General features: G+C 38.4%; 1 protein-coding gene across 4 annotated transcripts in view; it reads left to right on the forward strand.

Annotated features, from left to right (window-relative positions):
* Positions 1 to 327: 327 nt before the first annotated feature.
* LOC118217269 (protein ELFN1-like) overlaps positions 328 to 23,668 on the forward strand; it is a 146,808-nt gene continuing 123,467 nt past the window's right edge. The window contains exons 1-4 of one of the 4 annotated variants that reach the window (XM_035399136.1): positions 328 to 821; positions 1,007 to 1,124; positions 3,584 to 3,712; positions 11,761 to 11,897. The gene's annotated coding sequence lies outside the window, so the exon portion shown is untranslated. Of the gene's footprint in view, positions 822 to 1,006; positions 1,125 to 3,583; positions 3,713 to 11,760; positions 11,898 to 16,820; positions 17,895 to 23,668 lie in introns of those variants that run through there. The other 3 variants (XM_035399145.1, XM_035399154.1, XM_035399170.1) reach the window with 3 other exon arrangements.

Raw genomic sequence — 23,668 nt, forward strand, 5'->3', positions numbered from 1 at the left:
TTCCTCACCTTCATAATGAACTACTGTATGCTACGAACTCCTAAATAAATAAAAAACTACAGAATATAAGTGTGGCAAGTGATAAAGAAGGATAAAGGAAAGGTCAGATTACGCCACAGGTGCCACGGTTCGTTGGACAGGTTCCAAAGAAAATGGTTCCAAAGCAAATATATATTTTATACATTTTAAAAGACGTTAAACACCACTGGACACAAACACCGTAAAATGATGTAAGCGGTAATACAAAGCTTTTATTTATTATTCCATTAAAAAAATAAAAAATAATTTTAAAAAAACCGAAGGCGCTAACAACCGAGCCTAGCAGCGACTCGGTGGGATACCTAAAATGGCTACCCACCCGTGAATTTACTTACCACTACACGCTCCACCTTATGTGGAACACAGCGAAATAGTGTTAAAATCGTGGTTTGGTGCAGTTTGACACTCAGGCATGCAAACAGTGAAGGAGCTCACCATTATGCTAAAACGTCCCCTCCACAGCGATGCTAGGCTCTGGAGGGGAGCCTAACATTAAGGCCCCCCACACCTTGATTAGTGAAGACTTATCTGGTCCTATTAGTCAGACGCAGTGAACACTCGCCCGATCTTACCGATCTCTCTATGCACGGCTAATGAGCTGGTTCACAGCACTATCCAGTAATTTCCCATACGCTAGGAAGCTACAAATACATATGAGTTATAACAATGATACCACGGATGGCTAACCTTAAAATGAAGGAGCAAGGCTACATGGCTACACATCACATCATACCTTTCAGATAGGAAGACCCACGGAAGCAGCCACAAGGTCCGGAAACGAGGTAACATGTAAAAACGATAGATACGTTCCACGTAGACAGACACATGTGGGGACCATGAGTTATTGTATTGGGAAACAGGATACCCACCATGTAATTTATTTGTTATAATCATTGTGTTACATTTGTATTCAGGCATACTGATATTTTATTATTCAGTATTGGTTCAGGCACATTTATTATTACAGGCATTGCATATGAGTTCATGGGCAGGCGGCCACCGGGCACCACCTAGGGGTCCTGGCGTGTACAACAGAATGTGCTATTTTGCGAACAGCAGGAGTTTGTTGTGTTATGTATTTTCAGGTAAGAAAAGTAATTTATTACCACAATTAACTAAGTTATGAAAGTGTTGTTGTGTATGCCTAGTAACTAATGTAATATATTTGTGTATTTGAGTCTTACGGTGAAGTTAATTTCGTGAGTGAAGTGATTAAACTTGGGATAGCTACGGTGGCTAGCGGTGGGTAACATGCATTGAGAACGTGATGCACGCATGTACAGCACACACAGTTTAGAATGTGTAACTTGGCGAACAGTACATCCATTTCTGACCGGGTTGTGTATTTTCAGGAATGCCTGCGAATTGTGAAGGAATAAAACAAGTCTACTGCGCTCAGGTGAAGCCTATTCAGAATAAAGGGGAGGGAAAAGAAAGCTTGTTGATGCGATTTCGTTCCAAGTGAAAACAACCAGCAAAGCCGTAACTGGTCACATAAGGCTAACGTGTTTTGTTGTTTAACACTTTTTTCCTCCCCTCTTTGTTGAAGCCCCGCTTTACCTATACATTTCGTTTGCATAAGCTTGGATAAATTAAATAAAACATTGGAAAGCTTCCCTGGGTGGAGTAGATCTTTAGCTATTATGCTCTTACTGAAATTTCCCTAAGTTGTGTTTTGTAACTCCTGCACATGAGGTGCCAGCAGCTTCAGAAGTGTAAAGATTAATGAATCATAAATTGCAAAACTATTTTCTTGAAACTCAGGACAAAACTAAATCAATTTGAGTTGCAAAATCTGCTATGAAGCTGTTTTTAGATGGGTCTGAAATAAAAAGAAGGAAAAAAAATCAACATTTGTATTTATAAATTACTGCATTTTTTAAATATAGGCTAAGGAAAATGGTCTCAAGACATATTACAGAAACACAGAGAAAAGTGCTAAAATGTGGAGGACAAAACACAAAATTGAAATTGAATGAGAAGTAGTAAAAGAAATACAAAGTGCAACTTTAAAAAAAAGTTATTTCTTTGGTCATCAGCACATTTCTCCCTCACTTTTCCTTGGAGTGCGCATTTACATAACCTATGCACCATCGTTCTCCTATTATCAATCCTACAGACAACGCAGCTTTCGTGGTTTGCTGGGACCCCACGCACACAAATCGGTTACATTTCCGCAGTTGTCCTGTGGCTGCTCTATTCAGTTTATTTGGTTTTTTCAAAGAAAACCTGAAAATATGTCTGGTTTTATCTCCACAGAGTTCTAAGCCTAACATTTCTATATGTACAGAGTAAACAAATATTCAACCCCACCAAAATGGTTTATCAGTTTAATCAGACGATTGCAGTGAATGAATTTTGTGATATGTGCAAAGTAAGTTTTGATAGCGCTTGATTGGGAAACTCGTATCAAAGGGCTGGTTATTCAGTTGCTGAACAGCATGTTGGAGTAGACGGCACACGTGTGCACCTGGGTTCAAGCACCTATTGTCTTTTGTCTGGGGGTTGTGAAGAAAATGGCACAAACTGCCTGTAGTTCTTGACTGAGTAGATTTTTATTTTAAAAACACAGTTAGTTTAAGCTCAAATATTTAGGAAAGTTGTGGAAGGCGGTGGCTGTAGCATTTACAGCGTTGGAGTAATTTTAAAGTCCCCAAAGCGTGATGGCGTTGCTCTAGCCTATCTAGTGTTAAATGAAACTCTCACTCACTGTCTCTCTGCAGGTGTGTGTGTGTGTTGAATTGAGAAACTTCATGCTGACTTTTGAGCAAATCACTAAGAATAGGAAGAAAGATCCAAATCCGAATAATATTGGGCAAATTGGGGAGGAGAAAACTTCAAGGAGAATGCATTATTCGAGTGTTGCCTAATACATTATACATTTACAAATAGGATATTTGTGTTTGGCATCATCCCTACTATACGTACAGTATAAACACTGGATTAGCACTGAGATATCAACTGAACCAGGACAGACAGATTTCTGAATCAGACGTCAATATCTGATGGAAAAATCTTGTGTCTAAAAAACTGATATGTGATGATAAAAATATTGCCAATCATATCAGTGATTATATAAATCAATTACATTTTATTAACTGTAGATTAGATTGCAAGAACTGTTATTCTGAGGATAGAAAGACAGTATTTAGAGTTAGGCCTAATTAGTGAAGTGACCATGCTGGTGAATATGAAATCTTTTCAGACAGTGCTATTCTGTAATAGCTCCATCTTGCTTTCCACATTTCAGTTACCCTCATTTTGTCTGGAGATAAAAGTAACCAATTGGAGATATCTGCAAATCCTGGAACAACTGCAAACAAACATTTGTGTTTGTTCATATTTGCATAAAGAAAATAACTTTTAAAAGTGAAATGAGTGTCCTTGGAATATACAACTCTTTTTTTCCAGACAGAGCAGGTGTGACATAAGGAGAAGTGCGATGAGGCAATAAGCTTTGTTGTGCAGAATCCTGTCCGTGTCCTGTAGGGACGCCTGATGCTTCCGCGAACCACTTGCCTACAAAATCCTCTTCCCCCAACAGTTAACCCACTGGAGGGCTCACCAGAAGAGGCAGTCAACCCAGCACACAAGGAACAAGTCTGCAGCCGTACTGCTTTAACTGCCCCAAGGCCACATACCCAAACCCAGCAGTCTGCCACTCACCTGCCAGGTATCAGTGTAAAGTTCTACAGGCAGCCTTTCATTGGCCGACAAGCTATCTTTCAACAACAATGAGAAGGACAGTGAACTGCTCTAAAGCCTCTGTTCCACCAGGAAATGGCAAAATGGTTCCTGGAGTGCATTTATGTTTGTTTTCCCACTTTAAGTTGAGAACCATGAATATTATGCAAACTAGGAGGAAATGGCCAAGAACTGCATACATTGCGTCAAACCTGTCCTTCATGATGACCAGCTTAGCAGGGTTTCTGGAATAACTAAGCAGTAATATCAAAGAATTAGACATTGCAGTAACATTGCAAGAAGTAAAATCACATATTTAATATTATAAGTTATAGCTATGCGTTTACATGTTATTTCCTGCCGTTCTACATCTGTGGTTATTATTGACCTGGTGCAACACTTAAACCAATGTGTCAAATGTGTGAACAATAGCTAGCTATGAAGAAATATCTGTACAACGCCCAAGTTCATTCGCCCACTCACCAAAACAGTATCCGACTGACAGACTGATTACAAACAGCAGACAAGTTTTTTTTTTTCTCCCCACTATCATTTATATTGTGATTTAGTAGGTATTGGTTAAAAAAAGTAACAAAAATATGTATACGTATGCTATATAAATATGTTTTAACTCTGCTTGAATAATATTTCAACCGGCCATAGCATAATGTCTGAATAAATTATTTTTATGTATTCCGGGCATATACCTCACTATTTTAAAGACAAAAATGCAGTGTATCCTTCTTTAGGAATGTTCTTTAAAGTTACTTTGGGTGAAACCCACAACCTCAATACAGTTGTAACTTAGTGGTTTCTGTTTGTGTATTTAATGTAATAATATAGGGAACTGTTATACCAGGGGTGGGCAGGGTAGGCGGTATCTGAATTATTAATTATTTAATCAGCCTCAACTAATCACATGCTGCAAAATTTTTGTCACATTTCATCTTAAGGGAAAAAAAAGGTCAGCTGAACTATTTTTTATGTCCCTGTAAAACCCTTTACTGTGATCTAACCTAAAAGTGCACCAGCATTTGTATAAGCAGCTAACAAGATAATTAAGCCAGTTCAAGCAAAAACCTGTTTGCACACTGCCCGTCCAGGAACTGAATTTCCTGCCACTATGTAACACATCCTGTCCAGGAAAGACTGTCTTTGCATGTCATATGCAGGGTTGGGGGTGTGGGGTTGGGTTGGTGCGAATCAAAGCGGGTGTGGTTGTAGTACACTATGTTCCTTTGAACTCCCTTCCCTCCATTCATTTGGCTCCATTCCCTGGTTGTCTGGAACCACTCTGCATTTTCCAGTTAGCCAGAAAGCATTAATGTAAAGGCAGTCAATCAATCACAGCCTTGATTGGCTCACGAGTACAAATGCTACTTGTGAGGTGCTGCAAGCTTGGGAAGAATTCAGGGAGTGAGCAGTGCATTGTGTTGGTGATTGAAGAAGTGATTTTGGATACAGAATGTTTTGACTTGCTCCCCATTTTGGACATTGTGGGAGTCACCAACTAAATTACGGTGGGGCTTGTTTACTAGAACCTGTTTTTGGTCTGTTATTTGAATTGTCTGTTAACACTGGGAACCAAATGGCCAGTTTTTGAGAGGGCTGTGTAAAATGTGTAGTTATACTCTAAACTGAGCTAGGTTTTTGCTTTTGTTACGCATCCCTGGCCACCCTGACTACAAACACCAGGTAAACCTGGTTTGTGTCCTCATTAGCTGGTTTGTGAGTCTTATTTTATCACACATCATAAGAAATCACCTGCTTTCTTCCCTCTGTCCTGTCCCAAATAACAATAAATAAATGTGTGTGTGTGTGCTTGTGCACGTGTGTGCATGTATAGGGACAAACTATCGGAAACACCACATGAAAAAAGACTTAGTAACTTTGAAGGCATGAAATCACAACTACAAAGGCAATAAGCACTGTGATTTGTAAGCAACTTAACAACAAAGCAACATAAGGCACCTAACAGAGTTCCAAAGAAGTCAAATACTCACTGTCCAAATTGCAATTGCATTGGTCTCAAAAACTGCAAAATTATGCATAACAGAATAGTTGCAAGACACCAAACTACAGCCTCGCTCAGATCCCTCTCCTGGTTCAAGCCCTTGCGTTGATGAAACCTGGAAGTGTAGGCGCATTTCCCCACCCCTCCTGATCTGCATGTTACAGTAACATGCATTTCTCTGTTTGGACTTTATATTTGACCAGTTAGTACTTCAGGCTATCATCTGACCAATCACTTCATGTATTTGTCAATACATGCCCAATTACCTATATATTACCATTTAGCTTATCTTTAACTATCGACACCAGACCAGCAGGCGGAGGATAGGCTCCCCCTCTATATCTGGATTCCTCTGGAGATTTCTTCCCCTTAGGGCAGATTATCATCCCCAGTTCAGTGCTGTATGAAGGAGCACAGAATGCTTTGTTATGCCGCGCTTCATTTTTTGCTGAGGTTCTGTATGTTGTTATATTGTCGAAAGGGAGATTCCTGTCAGTGGCTTTTATTTGCCTTAAGGGCATTCGTGTGGAACCGCTGTACTTGCCATTATTATATGGCTTTTCTGCTGCATGCCACTTCTGCGCAACATAGGCTGTGGATATCCTCTCTCCCATTGTGTATTTTATATGGAAATCTTTACCTGCCTTACACAGAGGCATGTGAAAGAAGGAATTCTCTGTAAACTTTATTTAGGAAAGCATTCTGGTTGATGCAGAATAGTGGTGTAGTTTTGTAGTTTGAAAGAAGCGGTTTGTACATCATTATGGAAGAGTCAATTTACAAAAATGCAATAATTTCCAACTATTGCCTTTCTGGTTGGACATGTTATACAATGATTGCATGTGAAAGACTGCGTGCTCAGTGTGCAGAAGTGCAAATGTTCAGCAGTGATGCTCATGCAAGCCTACACGGGAAGGTTGCAGTTCATATGTCCGCAGGCAAGGCTGAGTGCCCTAACATATTGTGTGACATGGTGGCATAGACGTGTGATGTACTTGCACTACATTATGAATGACACTCACATTTCTCTACCATTATTTGGTAGATTTGTTGTTTGGTAGAACTGGCTCTTGGTTTTAGAATGACACCATTTTAAAACCACTATATGAAAATTGCACAGTAAATGTTCATTGTTGGATGAAGCACTAATCAATTTTTGACAATTATATTAAACATATTGTCCTCAGCAATATTTCTCATTTACAAATCAGAAAAAACCAATGAGACATTGTGAACAAATGGGCATGGCTTTCATAGTTCCCTGCCGGAAATGATCTTTCTTCTCAGTTAAATGAACAAATCGAACCACTCCACCTCGGTCATTAAAAGCAGAGTGCTTTTAACCACAAGGTCTATGGCATGCATTTCTGCTGCCATTTAGACAAGACACAAATCACTCAGACAATCCTGGTCATGCAGAGATCACCCTTTCTTTACATTATGCCATTAAAAGGACGGAAGCTAATGCTAACAGAGTTAATCCCAAAAACTAGATGTTTAGATGGATATTTAGAATTCATTGTCAGCAGAAACTCCATTACAACAACTGCCACTCACAGCTCCCTCCTCTGAATTATAAGTACCAGGCAATGCCTAGCACCCCTTTCTCATCCCCTCGTCTGAAAGGCTTAGCAAATAAAAGTGGGATTTTAATAAATCACCTCAAACATTCCACCTATTAGCCTCCTCTCCCTTGTCTCCTAATACTGAATTTGCTGCCTTAAATGCCCCCTTGTTGAAAATTTAAAAGAAAATTTAAATATTGATCCAAAGCTTTAAAAATGCATATATTTTATGAATACATATATTTTAAATGGTGTGCTATTTTACACCGCATATTAATGTCACTATATCAGCAAATAGTATCTTTGAGTTGGACATGTACATAAAATATGAAAAGAATAAGCATTCAGCTTTTGCTTTCATGTAACCTTTGTGTTTTCTATTTGTCCCCTTCACTCAGAGTTTTTCTTTTTTGAACTTGAATTATATCACAGTGCCAGTGATGAGCAAATGACATACGTGTTTTTTTTTTACTCAAGGGATTGGGTAATGGAAAAGGCATGCGTTATATATTTTTTTTAATCTATTTTGTTGATTCAGTCTAATAAAATAATTATATGATAGCTGTCTCTAACTGCCTGTAACTGCAGATACTGGGTTTATTGCTTTAGGTCCAGTTGTGGGGGGGAAAAAAATATTTCAGAGATTTTCTGGATGTCCTTAATGCTTAGGAAGAGGTCATTGTAACATTTCAGTTTAGAGAACTTTGATATGATGACCTACTTTGAAGTGCACAGGTTCACTTTTCCAAATGCAACCTTCCTACCACCTTCTGCAAATGGAAAACTTTCCAGACATAAGTAATTGTTTTCCAAAGTGAACAGAAACTATTTGTTTGTGTATCAGTTGAGTTTGCAGAAATACAATTTTTAAACACCCGTTTGCCTCAGTCAATTCAGATAGATGCAAAGTAGCAATCATGTCCTCAGAAATGTTTTTTTTTCTACAATTATTTTATTTCCAAAAAATTTTTTTTTTAAATGCTAGCAATATGCACTGAAAAGGCAAGGATGATATAATGAATGGCTCTGCAAAAAGATTTAACAGAAATGTTACACTGTCACTTTTGCTCTGCCAATGTGTATGTGGTAGGGAGCTGTGGACAGGTCAACTCAAAGGGACTCCTCTACAGACAAGCACAACCATAAGCAATATGCTGACTCCCAACTTGGCCACTCACCAATTAATATTTGAGAAGAAAAAAACTACCACTGTGCTTGGTAAAAAATGACTGAGAAAAATTATGTTCATCAATATTGTTTGAACATGTCTACAAAACTGCTACTATAATGGATTATACAGAGTAGAAGTGATTTCTGTCTGAAAGTGTTATTTGGACCAAAAGAAGTACCTATATGTCTAACATGGATATCCTGTTATAATGATGGTGAATAGGGGCATGGATATAAAACCCTGCTAATAAAAATCCTGTGTATTTATCTTCAAACATAAACAAGCTCATAATATGTGAATGAATCCCCTATGGCTGAGAAAGTAAAGCTGAGCAGCATGTCTTCTCCAAATCTGTTTGATTCCTGTTTAATCAAATATCATGATCCCTGACATTTGGTATGCAAGCTTAGTGATTCACATTTAAACAATGAAAAGTTCTAAAAGGGCTATTTATTTTGCATGTGTCATGAAAGTTAGAGGCACAGTAGCTGCAGTGTAGGAAGTCCTTGAAAGTTCATTTATACTAAAACTGCTCATATGAGTCCATGTATGAGTTCATACAACTGATATGTTACTGGAAAAGTACCATTTTAAAGATTGCTTATGCATATTGTATATTGCAGCATATCAAAATAGATAAACTCAGAAGATAGTTTGTCAGTGATCCTGCCTGAATTAACATTAAATAATAAATAATATGTATGTCCTATTTAGAATTAACTTTGAATTAACCTTAACAAAGAAAATAGCCCTCATATACTATATATGTACAGTATATAGCCGCCAATCTATTGCAGGGCGCATGCACCATTCTCACACACACACACACACACACTCATACCTATGGGCAATTTACAGTCTCCAATTAGCCTACCAGCCTACCTGCATGTCTTTGGACAGTGGGAGGAAACCGGAGTACCCAGAGGAAACCCACAATGATACGGGTAGAGCACTCCACATCGAAACGCCCAGGCCTGGACTTGAAAGATTGACTTGAACCCAGGACCTCCTTGCTGCAAGGCAACAGTGCTACCCACTGCACCACCGTGCCACCGTGTCACTCTTATGGTATACCATGAATTTAAAAGCAGATTGTCTCTACTTTTGTCTCATATTCATCTTTTGATCTCAAATCCAAACAATTTACAACAAATAAAACATTTTTACTGTGTATATACAGACAATTCAGTGCATAATTATTTGCTCAGTGAGACCATTTTAGTTGTTTTAGCTATGTACTCAAGCACACTAGATTTGAAATGAAACTATGAATATGATGTTAAAGTGCAGACTGTCAACTTTAATTTGATGGTGTTTATGTGGGTCTGCGACCCATCGTACGTCATTCGACCCTGGGTATCTTCCGCTGGTGATGCTCTGCCATGCCTGTACTGCAGCCATCTTCAGTTCCTGTTGGTTTCTGGGGCGTTTTTACTTCAGTCTTGACTTCAGCAAGTGAAATGCATGTTCAGTTAGATTCAGGTTGGGTGATTGATTTGGCCAGTCAAGAACATTTCACTTTTTGGCCATGAAAATGTTTGTTTGCTTTAGCAGTATGTTTGGGGTCATTGTCTTGCTGAAAGTTGACGCACCGTCAAATTACTTTTGAGGTATTTGGTAGGATCTGAGCAGATTAGATGTTTCTGTATACCTCAGAGTTCATCCTGCTGCTGCCATCAGCAGTGAAGACAAGTAAGCCAGTTACAGTGCCACCCATACATGTCCAAGCCATAGCACAACCTCCACCATGTTTCATAAATGAGAGGCGATTTGGATCATGAGCAGCTCCTTTCTTTCTCCAAACTTTACTCTTCCATCACTTTGGCACAGGCAATACTCAACTCGTCTGTCCATAAGAGTTTTTTTTCCCCAAAACTACAGCTTTTTTAATGCAGTTTCTTTTTCTTCTTCTTTTTTAAGCAAACACTAACCTGGCCGTTCTGTTCTTGAGGCTTACTAGTGGCTTGCATCTTGCGGTGAACCCTCTGAGGTTATGTTGATGTAGTCTCTTTATGGTAGACTTTCACACATCTATGCCTACATCTGGAGAGCATTCTCGATCTGTTTGACAGTTGAAAATGGGTTTTTATTCACAACTATACTATACGACATCCACTATAGTGGTCTTCCGTGGTCTGCTGGATTGTTTGCTGTTACTGAGCTCACCAGTTGCTCTTTTGCTCTTTAACAATGTACCAGGCAGTTGATTTTGACAAACCTAATGTTTTGTCTGTGTCTTTGATTGATTTTTTCCTGATTTCCCATGATGGTGTTTTCCTGCCATTGGCACTTATTTGGTCCTCATATTGAGAGAATACAGCAACGGCCACTAAGTGAAAATTCCACATCTACACAGTATAATGAACTCTGGGCCTTTTGTTAGCTTTCTTGTGCATGCACTAATGATGAAAAGACACACACTGGCCAAGGAACAGCTGAGCAGCCAATTGTCCAATTACTTTTGCTCTTCTAAAATGGAGGGACTATGTCCATATTACGTACTGCACTATATATATATATATATATATATATATATATAAGCATTTGTTACCTTTGACACGCTGAAGAAGGTCGTTTTGCCCGATACGTTAGTGCGAAAATATAGCGAAGATAATATTTTATCCTTATCTCATTATTGCATTTTCAGTGTAGGACCAGCACTTAAGTTTACATACTATTGAGTTGAGGCCGTTTCTTTTTCATTATGTAATTAATCATGCATTTAAAGTAGCTGTATTGGAGGCACGACTGAATAAATCTTTGACAACTAAGTGACCGATTAATCCAGAGATAAATGACGTTGTGGCGTAATTGTTTCCTTGTGTTTCGACGTGCTGGTAGTGAAGGTTCATTAATTCTGTACGCTTTCTACCTTTCGGGACTTAAAAAGCATCGCACGTGGGACACTACGACAAAATGATTTGAAATTAACTTCCGAAGGTCTGTGTTGAATTTTTTAGCCTGACTGTGTCAATCTGATTATGAGATTTACCTACACGCCCTCCTGCGATGCTTCTGCACTAACATGCATTTGCCGTAAAGTTCACCCTTCAGTTTTGCAACAAAATATAAATGGTTGTCAGTGGTAAAACGTGGTGCCACCAGGACGAATCGGTCTTGCTTCTTGGTGATGGAAACCGACTCCTGGTCTGTTTGGAATAAATAAAGCCAATGGAGCAGCGGAGTTTTCAATCAGGGGTTTGCCTTGAATTAATCACCCTCTGTTTAATGGATCTTTGAGGTTTGTGCTTGGCGCAGTGAGGAGCTGCAGCTCTTTGTATTCTCAGGCTGAGTGCAACCCTGGATTTTCCTATAGAAATTCGCTGCACTCCGCGAACATTTCTTTGGGTTCGGAGTGACATTGACGCCCTTCTATTTGGATCTCGAGAGACTTGGGAACTTCTGTCTGTCCTGATTTAAGCAGGTAAGCGACTAAATGCTTTTCTTTCTTGCAGCAGTGGGACGTCATACAGATGTTTATCCTTCGTTTTGCATCACGATGACAATACGGACATGCATTGCCATTGAATGTGTTTGAATCGGCTCGTTTTGCACATAAAGCTTAAAATCCCACTCACTATCAATTCGACTGCATGCTCTTTTACACGTCCAATAGGACCCTGCTTCAACTAATGTTGTGCATCACCTAAATTTTACATTCACACATTTGTTAATGATTGTTGTAAACGACACTCGTTAAGCTAAAGGGAAGCGTGCGGTTTGTAATCAGTTTAATGTTGAAAGTAGCCTACATTGGAAAAGGCACCTCATAGCATAAATCCCAGCAGAGATCGCTGTTTGACTTTATTTGTAGATAGTTTACTTTTAGAATGTCGTTTAAGAAGAAAACTGGTTAAAGGGCGTTTCAGCTGGCATTGGTTTGAAAATGAAAACCTGAATGCAACTAACCTCTGGCAGAGATGTTTATGAGTTTGATAGCATTTCAGAAACTATACCATTTCTTATGGCCAATTAGTGGACTTCCAAACAGCACACCTATCAGGTTCAAGAGTTAAGGAAATGGATTTCCAGCTAACGTTTCATTCGAGGTGTGTTACCGAATTGTGAAAGGAAATGTCTTTGTCCCTAAATGTTTCAGAACCATGGACAGCAAGGTCTGCCTTTTACCGCTAGAGTCCGCTTCCACCCCTGCCTTCCATCTGCAATCTTTCGCGATTTTCAGATTTTTTATGCTTTATACCGAGGAAACAAAACGTGTGTATTTTGATTTTATTATAAGCATCATAATGAATAGCCCACGATTCAAAATGCAATGTTCAGACCTAAGGCGCCATCTGTTTTTTATTTTCTTTTTTTACGGATCGTCTTGACTGTTTGTTTCTTCATAGTTCTTCAAACTTTATTCAGTGTAATATAAAACATATTGCTATACATTTTTTACAGTACTGTAGCATGTGCAATGCACATGTGTCCTTGCGTTTGTTTAACGGACGTTCAATTTTTGTTTTAGCCAACTTAGTTTTGTTCATCTTTACATAGTGATATGCATTTTAGAGTAGAAACAATTTCATAAATCAGTTTAGTGACACTATGGGTACCTTAATACCATGATTACCATTAATTCCGATGCTAGGTGCAACGTGGATTAAGATAATGTTCTTACCTGAACATTCTAATGCTGATGTAACAATCATCACTGGTAATTGAAAGCAATGGAGTTCTACAACACTGAAAAAACCTAGGCTACTCTTCAATGGATGGAGCGTTCAAAACGCCATGTGTCATTTGATATGTAGCATACATAGCCTTGTATAGGCTACTTTGGATCTGCAGTGAGAATCGCTTATACTTTCAATTTTACTGTATTAGTATTGTTATTAAAGTTGTTGTTATTATTATTCTTACCTTTCGATGTTCATGGAGGCCCTCTGAGTTCACTTTTTGGTCTGTAAAGTGTTTTATCGTTATTTATCATTTGACGGCAAAGGATAATGCAATTACTTCTGTTTCTAAAATGAGTAGGCTACTGAATCGAAGCCATATTGGTAAAACATACTAGTATTTTCGAGCATTTGTGTGAAAACATATTTAATTAAATTGAATGCACTATCGCGTATAGTCTCTGGATTTTATCAGTTTTACCCCTTGGCGATTTTAACGGGCAATTTATGGAAGATATTGGTCGCGAAGGTCCTTTCAAGCACAACCGTTTAATCGTCATTAAGAAAACATTGGTATTAAGGGATGTGTTTTGTTTTCGACGTGCCTGTCTGTTTTCACGCATTGGGAATAGTCAACTTTGAACGTGATTGAAAGCTGACCACATAGCGACAGTAATTTATTAATCGCTTGTTGATTGGTGGTTGACAAGAGAGTAATGGCTTCATTGGCACGCCCACCAGGTCCACACACTTCCTACGCGAAAATGAATCTGTCCAGCTGTAGCTTACAGCCTGTACTATGACTTGAACTTCTGTGGAATGTAATGCCTTTTAAACCTGATAGAGAGGACCGCTTTTCTGGATTAAAATTTGCAAGCATTCACAAAGCTACGGTTCCTGGATGCCATATAGGTGCACCTTTCCTTCCACTGTTGAAAATTAATACAGAGGGGATTTCTACAAGAGACCAATCATGTTGACACGTTGCCCCTAAACTATTATGACTGACGGCAGAGGACTTCAAGATACCGAATACACTCCCCTACTTATGTTATTATTCCGCTGTTGCCTATTAACAGTTGCTTTAAACCTCAGTTGTTTTAAATCCCAGAGTTAGTGAACAGAAAGGCTGGCATGTCAATCAAGGCCAATAAGGATGCCTTCAGAATAGCACAACATTGGCTCAGTGACTATGCTGGTGAAAATGGTGATGTTCAACGTTTATATTAAAAAAGGCAGGATTGCCGAAACGCGTTCGTAAACTACTGCTAGCGTTTGGAATAAACGAAGTGTTCTTTTGAAACAATTGGTGCGCTGGCCATTCATGCTTTTTTAAACATTTGCCGGGGTTTTCAGAACCTAAAGAATTGTATATTCTCTTTTTTCGGTTTTGCGGAGCACGTCATCGTATTCGTGTCAATGTTTATATTAATCACTGGAATGCATAATGATGGTTTAATTTGTAGTGTGAAACAAATTATTTAGCTACTTGAAAATTCTGTTCAGTTAATTAGAGATAACTAGTCAATGGTTCAATAAGTAAAGTATTACTTTGGAAATATGTTTTCCTATAGTGCAATCAGCCTATATTGAACCAATTCATTTTTAGCTTCATTATACTTAACATTCCACCATTACAGTAGTATTTGAGAGAATGACAAGGTGATGGCAAAATAAATATGACACCCTCAGTTACTGCTGGACGTTGAGGGACAGCAGTGTACAATTGAAAACGGTGATCCCTCGTCCTCTGCCTGGTTTTGTTTTACTTGGATGCACTTTTGTTCTGGTCCATCCTTGGTATCTGAAAGCAACGTTTAATTATTTGGCATATACGAGGCACAAATCACAGCAGTCCCAAAGGTGAAACTGTACCAGTGCACCAAGTGCGGTTATCAGAGTGTTAGCGGATCACTTTAGTATGTAACTTGGGAAATAGAATCATTAGTAAGGAAGTACGGCTAACAGCACCTGATGTGCTCCACAAATCTCAAAACTCATAAACTGGGTATTCCCTCCTCTGTGCTTGTTAGCCTCGTGCTAAGATTGCTATGACATACACAATATGCAATCAGTTTTATTGCTCAGTGGCTCGGGCTGTAGCTTTACACTGATTACAGAAAACAGCAGAGCACGCTGACAAGAAGACATCGAAAGTCTGCCAGTTTAACCTTTCTTGATTGGTTTTAACATTTTCAGTGATAGCTGCAAGTTGGTTGTCAAGTCGTGCAATATCATGCTTGTTGTTAAGTGCGAAAAACTATCTGTCAAATCAGTTCAGTTGGTAGCAGTACGTCAGTACAAAGTAAGTAGCCTACGAAGTGAAGTAGGATTAACATCCGTTAGTGTGTGTGTGTGTGTGTGTGTGTGTGTGTGAGAGAGAGAGAGAGAGAGAGAGAGAGAGAACGTGTGTTTCCATACAGAGAGAAGTGCCTCTTATTTTCATAAGTACCCTGATTGCTCCGTAGGAGGCATAGCAAATGAAACTGAAGTGCCCCTGACATTTCCGTTATCTTGCTATTAAATACCAGTGAACTCGCCCTTTAAATAATGACGCTGCTTAACATTAAACTTTAGACATCATTTTGAACTCTGGCTAACCTCCTGCTGTTGATTTCATACTTTTCAGTGACAGTTTTGCCATTGATTATATGCTGAACAGCACTCATTAATATAAAGCATGACGAGATTAGTAATATAAATCATTAGTTTGTTAGTTTAGAGGTCTTTAGCGCTTTATATAACCATTACCCATTGCAGGTGGAGAGTGACTGAATTCCGCTTTATCGGGGAATTATACTTTGTTGAATATAACTAATTGCTTGTAGAGTCCCGTCAACTTATTTTCCGAGTATTTACATACGTTCATTTCAATCATTTAATGTGTGCAAGGACTGCAACTTGTATCGTCATGAAACAACAATAAGAATACCAATAAAAAAAATCTATCACAATGGTCAAAAGGAAATGACATTCTCTCAACTCAATACAGTTTGTTCTGGTGAGGCGTCCTACAGACCAGTGGCCTCTTAAAAATCCTTTATCTTCCCCAGTTTTGGAGACACACAGACATCCCTGGGATGCTGATCTGATGTTTTTTGGAGACACATATTAAGTCAATAACTCTGAGATGTACTCAGGGGCCAGACCATGACAGCCAGAGGAGGGTGGGCAGATTTGGCGGGAGGGGGGAGGATGGGCAGACTTGGGGTGGGGGGTGGGGGGGTGGGGAGGGAGGATGGGCAGACTTGGCGGGGGGGATCCTCTTTTTTTGTATCATAATTATGCTTTATTAATTTTGTAGAATCTAACCGATGCAGAGCCAAAGCAAGTACACTGAAAACAAAGGTGATGAGATGGGAAATGTATGAATGGACTTTTCAAAATGTTTGAATAACAGAAGCATATCTTTCCAGTATGTTTCTAGATAAAGCATTCCTAGATTACCTTCTAGTGTGGCAGATGTCTGCAAGGTTATGTGCCTCAATCGTACATTAAGGCGTAAATTACCATATATTTTCTTTCCGTCAGCACACGGGCATATACATACACAATTCTTTAAACAAACTAAGTGTTCGTGATCTAATGAAAGACACATTTGCATTCCATTTATAAGCCAGTTTAGAATTAAATTACTATCATAACGCTGACACGTTCTGATAAGCAACGCGAATTTGCTGTGTGGATGAACGTTTTCTATTAAAGGCCAGAGGTTTGAAAGGGGATGGCACGAAATTTCGTCGTGGGTGTACTGCTTGTATGAACCATGGTCCTGTGTTCACATGCGCGTAGCCGTTGCTTTCCCTCTCTCTTATCTTGATATGTTGCTCGTGGATTGAGTCAGCTGTTTTGTATGCAAGTTGCCTTTGCTGGTTGCTTTGAGAAGGAGAGCGAGATCGTGCTGTGGATACAGAAAGAGAACCGCCGTTCTTTAAGGTAGAGAGGAGAGACGGCGAAAACGGTACACGATTCCCACTATATAATTACGTCGCTGTGGAAGAAGAAGCTTCATATCCTAGCGGCAAAGCGACAGGAAGGTTAGAGATGGGAGCTCTCTTGCTGTGTAATTCTTATTATTTATTGTCCTGCTGTTTTGCATTTTAGGGACCGCATTAGGCTACACAGTTCATGCCGCTTATGCGCCACTCTGCTGGTATATCTCTCGATCGCTAGCTTCATTACAAACCCTGGGAAAAGTAGAACAGTTTTATGGGAGGAATGATGTAGTCGTTGAAAACTAAAGATAGGCACTGAATATTCATAAATGTAGCCTCTCAAAAACTGCGGTATCCATTCATACCTAAGATCTGGGCTAATGGAAAGACTGGGCTCAATATAATATTATGAATAGGATATGGATGGACAAATGAAGGGTTTAGACCAATCAATGGACACAAACATGTAGATACATTAATAAAGGGGATGGGCATATGATGCCAATCAAATCTTTTTTCAAAGAGTTAAGAATGGAAGAAACTTGTCAGTTCCAGGACGCTGTTTAGGCTGTTACCCATTACATTCATTCAGGGCGCTGTTCGCACGTGGATTCCGTGTCCCAAGAGACAGTATCTTCTTTGCCGGAGAACCTTACACTCTGGACTTCATGCTCCTATTAAAATGAGACAACTGATTTATTCATGTCAAGGACTTGAAGTATCTTCTTAAGAGCACTTGGACTTAGCGGAAGGGTAAGCTCGGTGAAGACTCAAAAAAATCTTTCGAATTCTGAAACCATCTTGTAACCTGAGACGCCAGCTGCATATCACCGCCAATAGTTAAACTGCAGACTACTAAATGAGGTACGTTTTATTATTATTATTATTAGTATTATTATTATTATTATTATAGCGAACATAAGTGAATACTTGAACTTCAATATAACTTCAACCTGATGCTTATTAAGTGTGTTAAACATATTTAAGATCGCAAATAGAGTAAACTATTTGTGATCTTAAATTTTGAGGAGGTGCTCTGTCAAACACTTCTGTAAACTGTATCTTAGCTAGCGATTATAGTTGGGGTAAACTAAAATAATAATGATTTTCTTCAAATCGTAGACCATCTGGTCTCAGTAATCTTCAGAATATCACATAATGGTTGTCTTCAAGCTAGTATTGGTTCCTAGTATTGCTATCCGTGCATTGCCTTTGAAGATATAAATTATGTCATTTGCTAGTGTTGCTCTGTATGAAAAGCCATCAGTCCACCTCCTGACTTGTAATGGATGAACCCTGGCATCACAGTCACCTTTATTTAAGCGTACTGCTTACATTCTAGAAGTGCCCGTAGTGAAATGGATTTGCTCCCCGAAAAAAGGTCGTGTTGTAAATCGTACAGTAGCCTAGCTTACATCATGATACATATAAAAGCACACTATCTGACGGATTGACAAGATATATTAAAAATATATAACAAGCGACACATTTCAGATTTTTGTGTTATAATATTCCGAGGCTATCCCACTCTACCTTGACTTTATTGGAGAAATATTGCAATACAGAGATGGCTCTGGCTGTTTTTTCCTTTTCTCACCTTTCTAACATTGTGATTGTTGTGCAACTCATTCTAAGCTAAACGGTATTTCAAAGCTGGCCGCTTAAAACATTTCAAAGAGCCTAACGAGCTGGTTAAATATTGAAACTGGAATCGTTGGCAAATACTGAAAACAAAAAAGTAAAACATTGGCTTAACCCCACTAATGTTCTGGAATGTAGTGAGAATGGATAATGTTTCGTAAAACTGGATCATATCGATAAAGAGTCGAATCGAATCAGACAACGTTGTGCCAATCCTAACATCTTTCTCTTGGTCAGAGAAACCGTTGTTCTTCATTCATATCATGTAAACTGTGATTCGTCTAATCGTGTCAGCAAGTGTTATCGCGATAATTAGCTCATTGCATTTCACCATATGCACACGTATTTACATATTTCTGTTCAATTCTGACTGATGACAAAATTCAGTTTATTATTTCGTCATTCAATGCGTAGCAAAAGACGGCGATCCAGAAAATCCAGCAGAAAAGTAGCCTATCTAGAGAGTATGATCCTAACAAGATTGCTGGATTCCACCTGTACATTAAAATTGTATGGGCGTACTTAATTTACCCTATAACATGTAAGTATTTATAAGGATTTAAGATTGAATCTATTTTGTAAGAAAAAAAAATCAATGAGGTCATTAACTGGGAACGTCACGAATTGTATCGTGTTAGATATGTAGCCTAAGCCAGCGTTGTCAAAAAGCTTATAAGTTTCCAAACCGTTTGCTTGTTTTTAAACAGCTAGTTATTCCTCGTCCTGCTTGATAGTGTTTTTATCTACTCAAACTTTAACGCACATTCATGTCTTTGGAGAATATGGTTGTTGGAATACACCCATTTCTTATGGATAGTAAGATGATGTTTTAAAGTTGGCTGAAGAGGGCGTATATATTTTATATTTCTGGGTGCTTTGGTAGCTGCCTTCAAATAGCCTCATGAGAGAGCGTCTAGTAGAACTGTCCATGGTTCTGAAGTGAGCGATTTTTGTTCAAATTTCAAATTTTGACCGTGGTACATATCCATAGACAGACACGAGCACGCATACACGCGCGGGTACAGATAGATAGACAGACAGACAGAAAGAGAGAGAGAAAAATTAATTCATACTTTCAATAATGCATTTAGCCAGAGTGATTTTATAGTTTTTCCTATATACACATTTGGTATTGACAACGCACCACACTTCCCATCTAACCCATATATTACAGTATCACATATGTTTTCACTGTACAGCTGAAAACATATTTCAGGTGCAGTTTTGGTGAGTACCATAAAGTGTCTATCCAATGAAGAATAAAATAATTATTCCCAATAGTTTTGTAAACTGTGACAAAAAGAAAGGAGGCTGGGGGGAATGATTGGGTGGTGAATCCAGTTGTGAGACTGTTTCCTTGAGAAGGATGAGCCCCACGTGACGGTCTAGTATCACACGCGGATTGTGCCAGTGCGAACCATATCCAGCAGCCCTGCAGAGCAATGCATAATTGGTCATTGCATCAGCCAGAGCGGAAGGGATTCAGTTGGCCAGGATGACCATGACCCATCACTCGCCAGCAATACCCATTGGTCAGTGGTGTGCCCTGAGTGTGTACACTGCTTGGAAACTAAATAGTGGACGGAACAGCAACAGTTATTTAATTCAGCATTTGGAATATAGTACCGTACCCATTACAATGACATTAGTAATATCTTTTGATATTTATTAGAATTGTATGTAAATTGTTGGCTATCCCACCAAGGGTTCATTTTTAAGGTTTTATTAACCTAGTCAACTCCTTAGCTTGGCAATAATTTACAAGTTTAATTTACACCCATATAGCTAAATTCAGAACTTTTATTAACTGTCCTGTTTTATAACTGCTGTCACAGGCTATATCCATAGGGAAATCAAATAGGTTTCATTTTCCCACGAGCCCAGTGACCAGGGTCATTGTTGCAGTTCTAAATGCTAGGCAATAGCAGTGACATTGGTATATCACACTGACAAGCTGCAAGGTATCTGTTATTGTCAAAACTTAAACAGAGTACCTATTATCTTTGTCTGTAGCATACCTAGTTCCATTATGTAACATCTAGGCAATTATGCACCATGAAATGGCAGATAAAAGTAAAACAATTGAAATTACATGACTTGTGACTAGCAACATATGACTGAACAAAAATTAATTAATTAATAACCAAAACAATATTACTAAGATAAACAATTAGGTCATCAAATTGTTTTCAAAATGCATGCAAGCGTAGTATTAGTCAGACAAATTGTTAAAGGTTAAGCCATTTGGCTAAGTTTTGCTGTTGAAATGCAGCACATGCTGTTAAGTAGTTTTCCAGATCAGTAGTGCAGCTTCCAGTTCAATGAGAAGGATAACGGAGACTGCAATCTGTGGCCATGAAGTAAATTCCCACAAGAAAATACCTAAAATATTGCTATGTATCACTGTTAAAACTGCCTCCATAACTGACCCTGTACTATTTGAGAAACATACCTCAGATATTGCTGATGAAAATGGGTCTGCTGGATCTCAATTTCACCTGAACTTGATAACATTGAACACTGATATTAGCACTCTCGTCCAATCAGTCTGTACAAGCATGCGGAGTGAAATGCCTACTGTAATGAAGTGCCATTTGAAAAAAAATGTCAGCATCATTTCGACTGAAGTAGATGGTTCAGCAAAAATAGCAAGCAAATGAACAAAATAGCCAAGTAGCTATCAGCAGATGTATATATATGTTTTTAGCTTCGCTATAGTATCATCACACCGTTCCTCTTTTGTAATCATCTGTTTGTTGTTGAGTTGATCATTCCATTATTTCAAATAAAGACGACACAAGTAACCTATTCAAATATGCCTTTGCTGTAAGAAGGAAAATGCATGTCTTCTTTGGTTTAGTGTTCGACCTGAGCTGAGATTACATTTCGAAATAAAAAGCATATTACTGCCACCTAGCTTCTGTGACCGATGATTAAGTACTGCAGCAAAATAATGGGAGTGAAGCAAACAGAAAACCAATTGCACATATTCTGAACATAATGCATGGTAGTATAATATTTTTGTTTTGGTTTATTTATCTAATTTATTTTAAGTTTTTTGGCTTTGATTTGTATTTATGTCCCTCTAAATAAAATTGATTTCAGGAATCTGGGCCATTGTTTCCCCCTAAATTGTGACAAAAGACAAAAAAAATATTCAACAGTAAAAAATAAGAAACACATATACATGTACACACACACACACACACACAGCAGCAGCAGCAGCAGCAGTAATAGTAATAGCAGTGTTAGTATAAGTAGTAGTTGTTCAACTCTAACAGTTTCTGTGTGTCCAATAGGGATCATATGTACCTGATCAGAATTACATGTATTTTGTCAGAGTTGATTTAACACTGAGCAGTTGACTATGTAATAGTGGTATTCTCATGTACAAAATGCTTCATCCATCGAAAATTATACCAGATCATAACCATCATACCAGTTTATGTTACCCCAAACAATTTCTCTGCTAATTTTAATCTGTATGCAGTTTCTGGGTTACATTTTTAGATTGTATAACATACTGGAGGGGTTGTGAGACTTTAAAATGTATTTACACAGTTTTGAATTTGTTCATGTATTATTATATAAAAATAATAATCCTTACTGGGGGGTATTCATTTATCATATATACAGTTGGTTTTACTGAATATATGCCATTGTTTATTCATTTTGAGCAAACTTACAGAGTAAAACTTTTCAGTTGTTCACATGTTGTTTTCAGTGATGAAAATTAAGGACTGCTTTGGAAATTTATCCAATCTTATGTTTTTCATTCAAAAATGTTATAATATTTATTCTTTCATCTACCCATAATTACATTTATATAATTGCTAAAGAACCTTGTTTTGTTTGAATCATTCACCATAGGCCTAAATTAATGTCGATCAGGGGAAAATCCAGTGTGAATTCATTAAGGGTAAAGTAATGTTTTGCCTGAAGTGCATTGAAAGTTATATTATGTCAGCTTAGTCTTTGTGTGGCAGGGAATGTGAGGAGTGTATTGTAAAAGACGGTCTGTCATTGATGGAAGAGGAGGCTATCATTTTTTGATTTTAATGGAAATGAGGTGTCCATGCAATTTCCTGAGCGACATCTGATTTGGTGCTCTTTGGGAGGGAATTCTAAGGCAGCGGTTGTTCAACATAACATCATAGACTGTAATTGCTTTCCTCAATGGTCACACAGGAACTTGCTCATCTTATCAGTTCTTACATTGTTGATGAACTGCGAATAATTTCTAACAAAACTAATCCAATTCTGTATTATTTGTCAGAACACTTTACAAAATCAGCAAGACAGAACTACGAAGATCATAAGGTTAATTGATGAATACCATAAAACAATACAGATTATTTTCCCCTTCTTTTGCCATGGATACTTACCGTACTCCTCTATTATCATTAATGGCGACATTTTTATAGAAATCAAATGTACCAAAGTAAAGCCATAAAGATGGATTCTCTCAAAAGATACACCATGCATGGCCATTTACTTACGTTTGCCAGACTGAGATGACGGCATAACCCATCACAGAATGGCTGTGTGGGGTCTCTTATGTGATCAGGGAAACAGCTGTGTGCTCAATGAAGCAATGTTCTTTCTGTAATGTACATCTTGTGTACTGCAACAGTCTGCTTTTTAAAAAAGGGCCCAGATGCTGCAAGATTTACCTCGTATCATTAAAATGATCGTTTCTCGTCCTGCTTTGTTTTAAGGATACTGGTACTTTTCTATCTCACAAGATGAGATGCAGGGACCAGGGGAACGAGACCCCCTTCTGCTTTCTCTCATAAGCTTCACAGCTTTCTTGAAGCACTCAGTTGAGGTCTCCAACTACCATGGTCTGGCATTATGTGGTGATTTAACATGAACGTGCTGTACTTTATCCCGTGTATATGCTAACCAAATTAGATAGCATATTAAAATTACAAGTATCTGAATGGTCATTGTGCTTAATTGCTACTGTCAAGGGTTAAATAGTAGTGAAAATGATC

This window comes from Anguilla anguilla, chromosome 2 (genome assembly GCF_013347855.1).
Source record: "Anguilla anguilla isolate fAngAng1 chromosome 2, fAngAng1.pri, whole genome shotgun sequence".
Classification (NCBI taxonomy): Eukaryota; Metazoa; Chordata; class Actinopteri; order Anguilliformes; family Anguillidae; genus Anguilla; species Anguilla anguilla.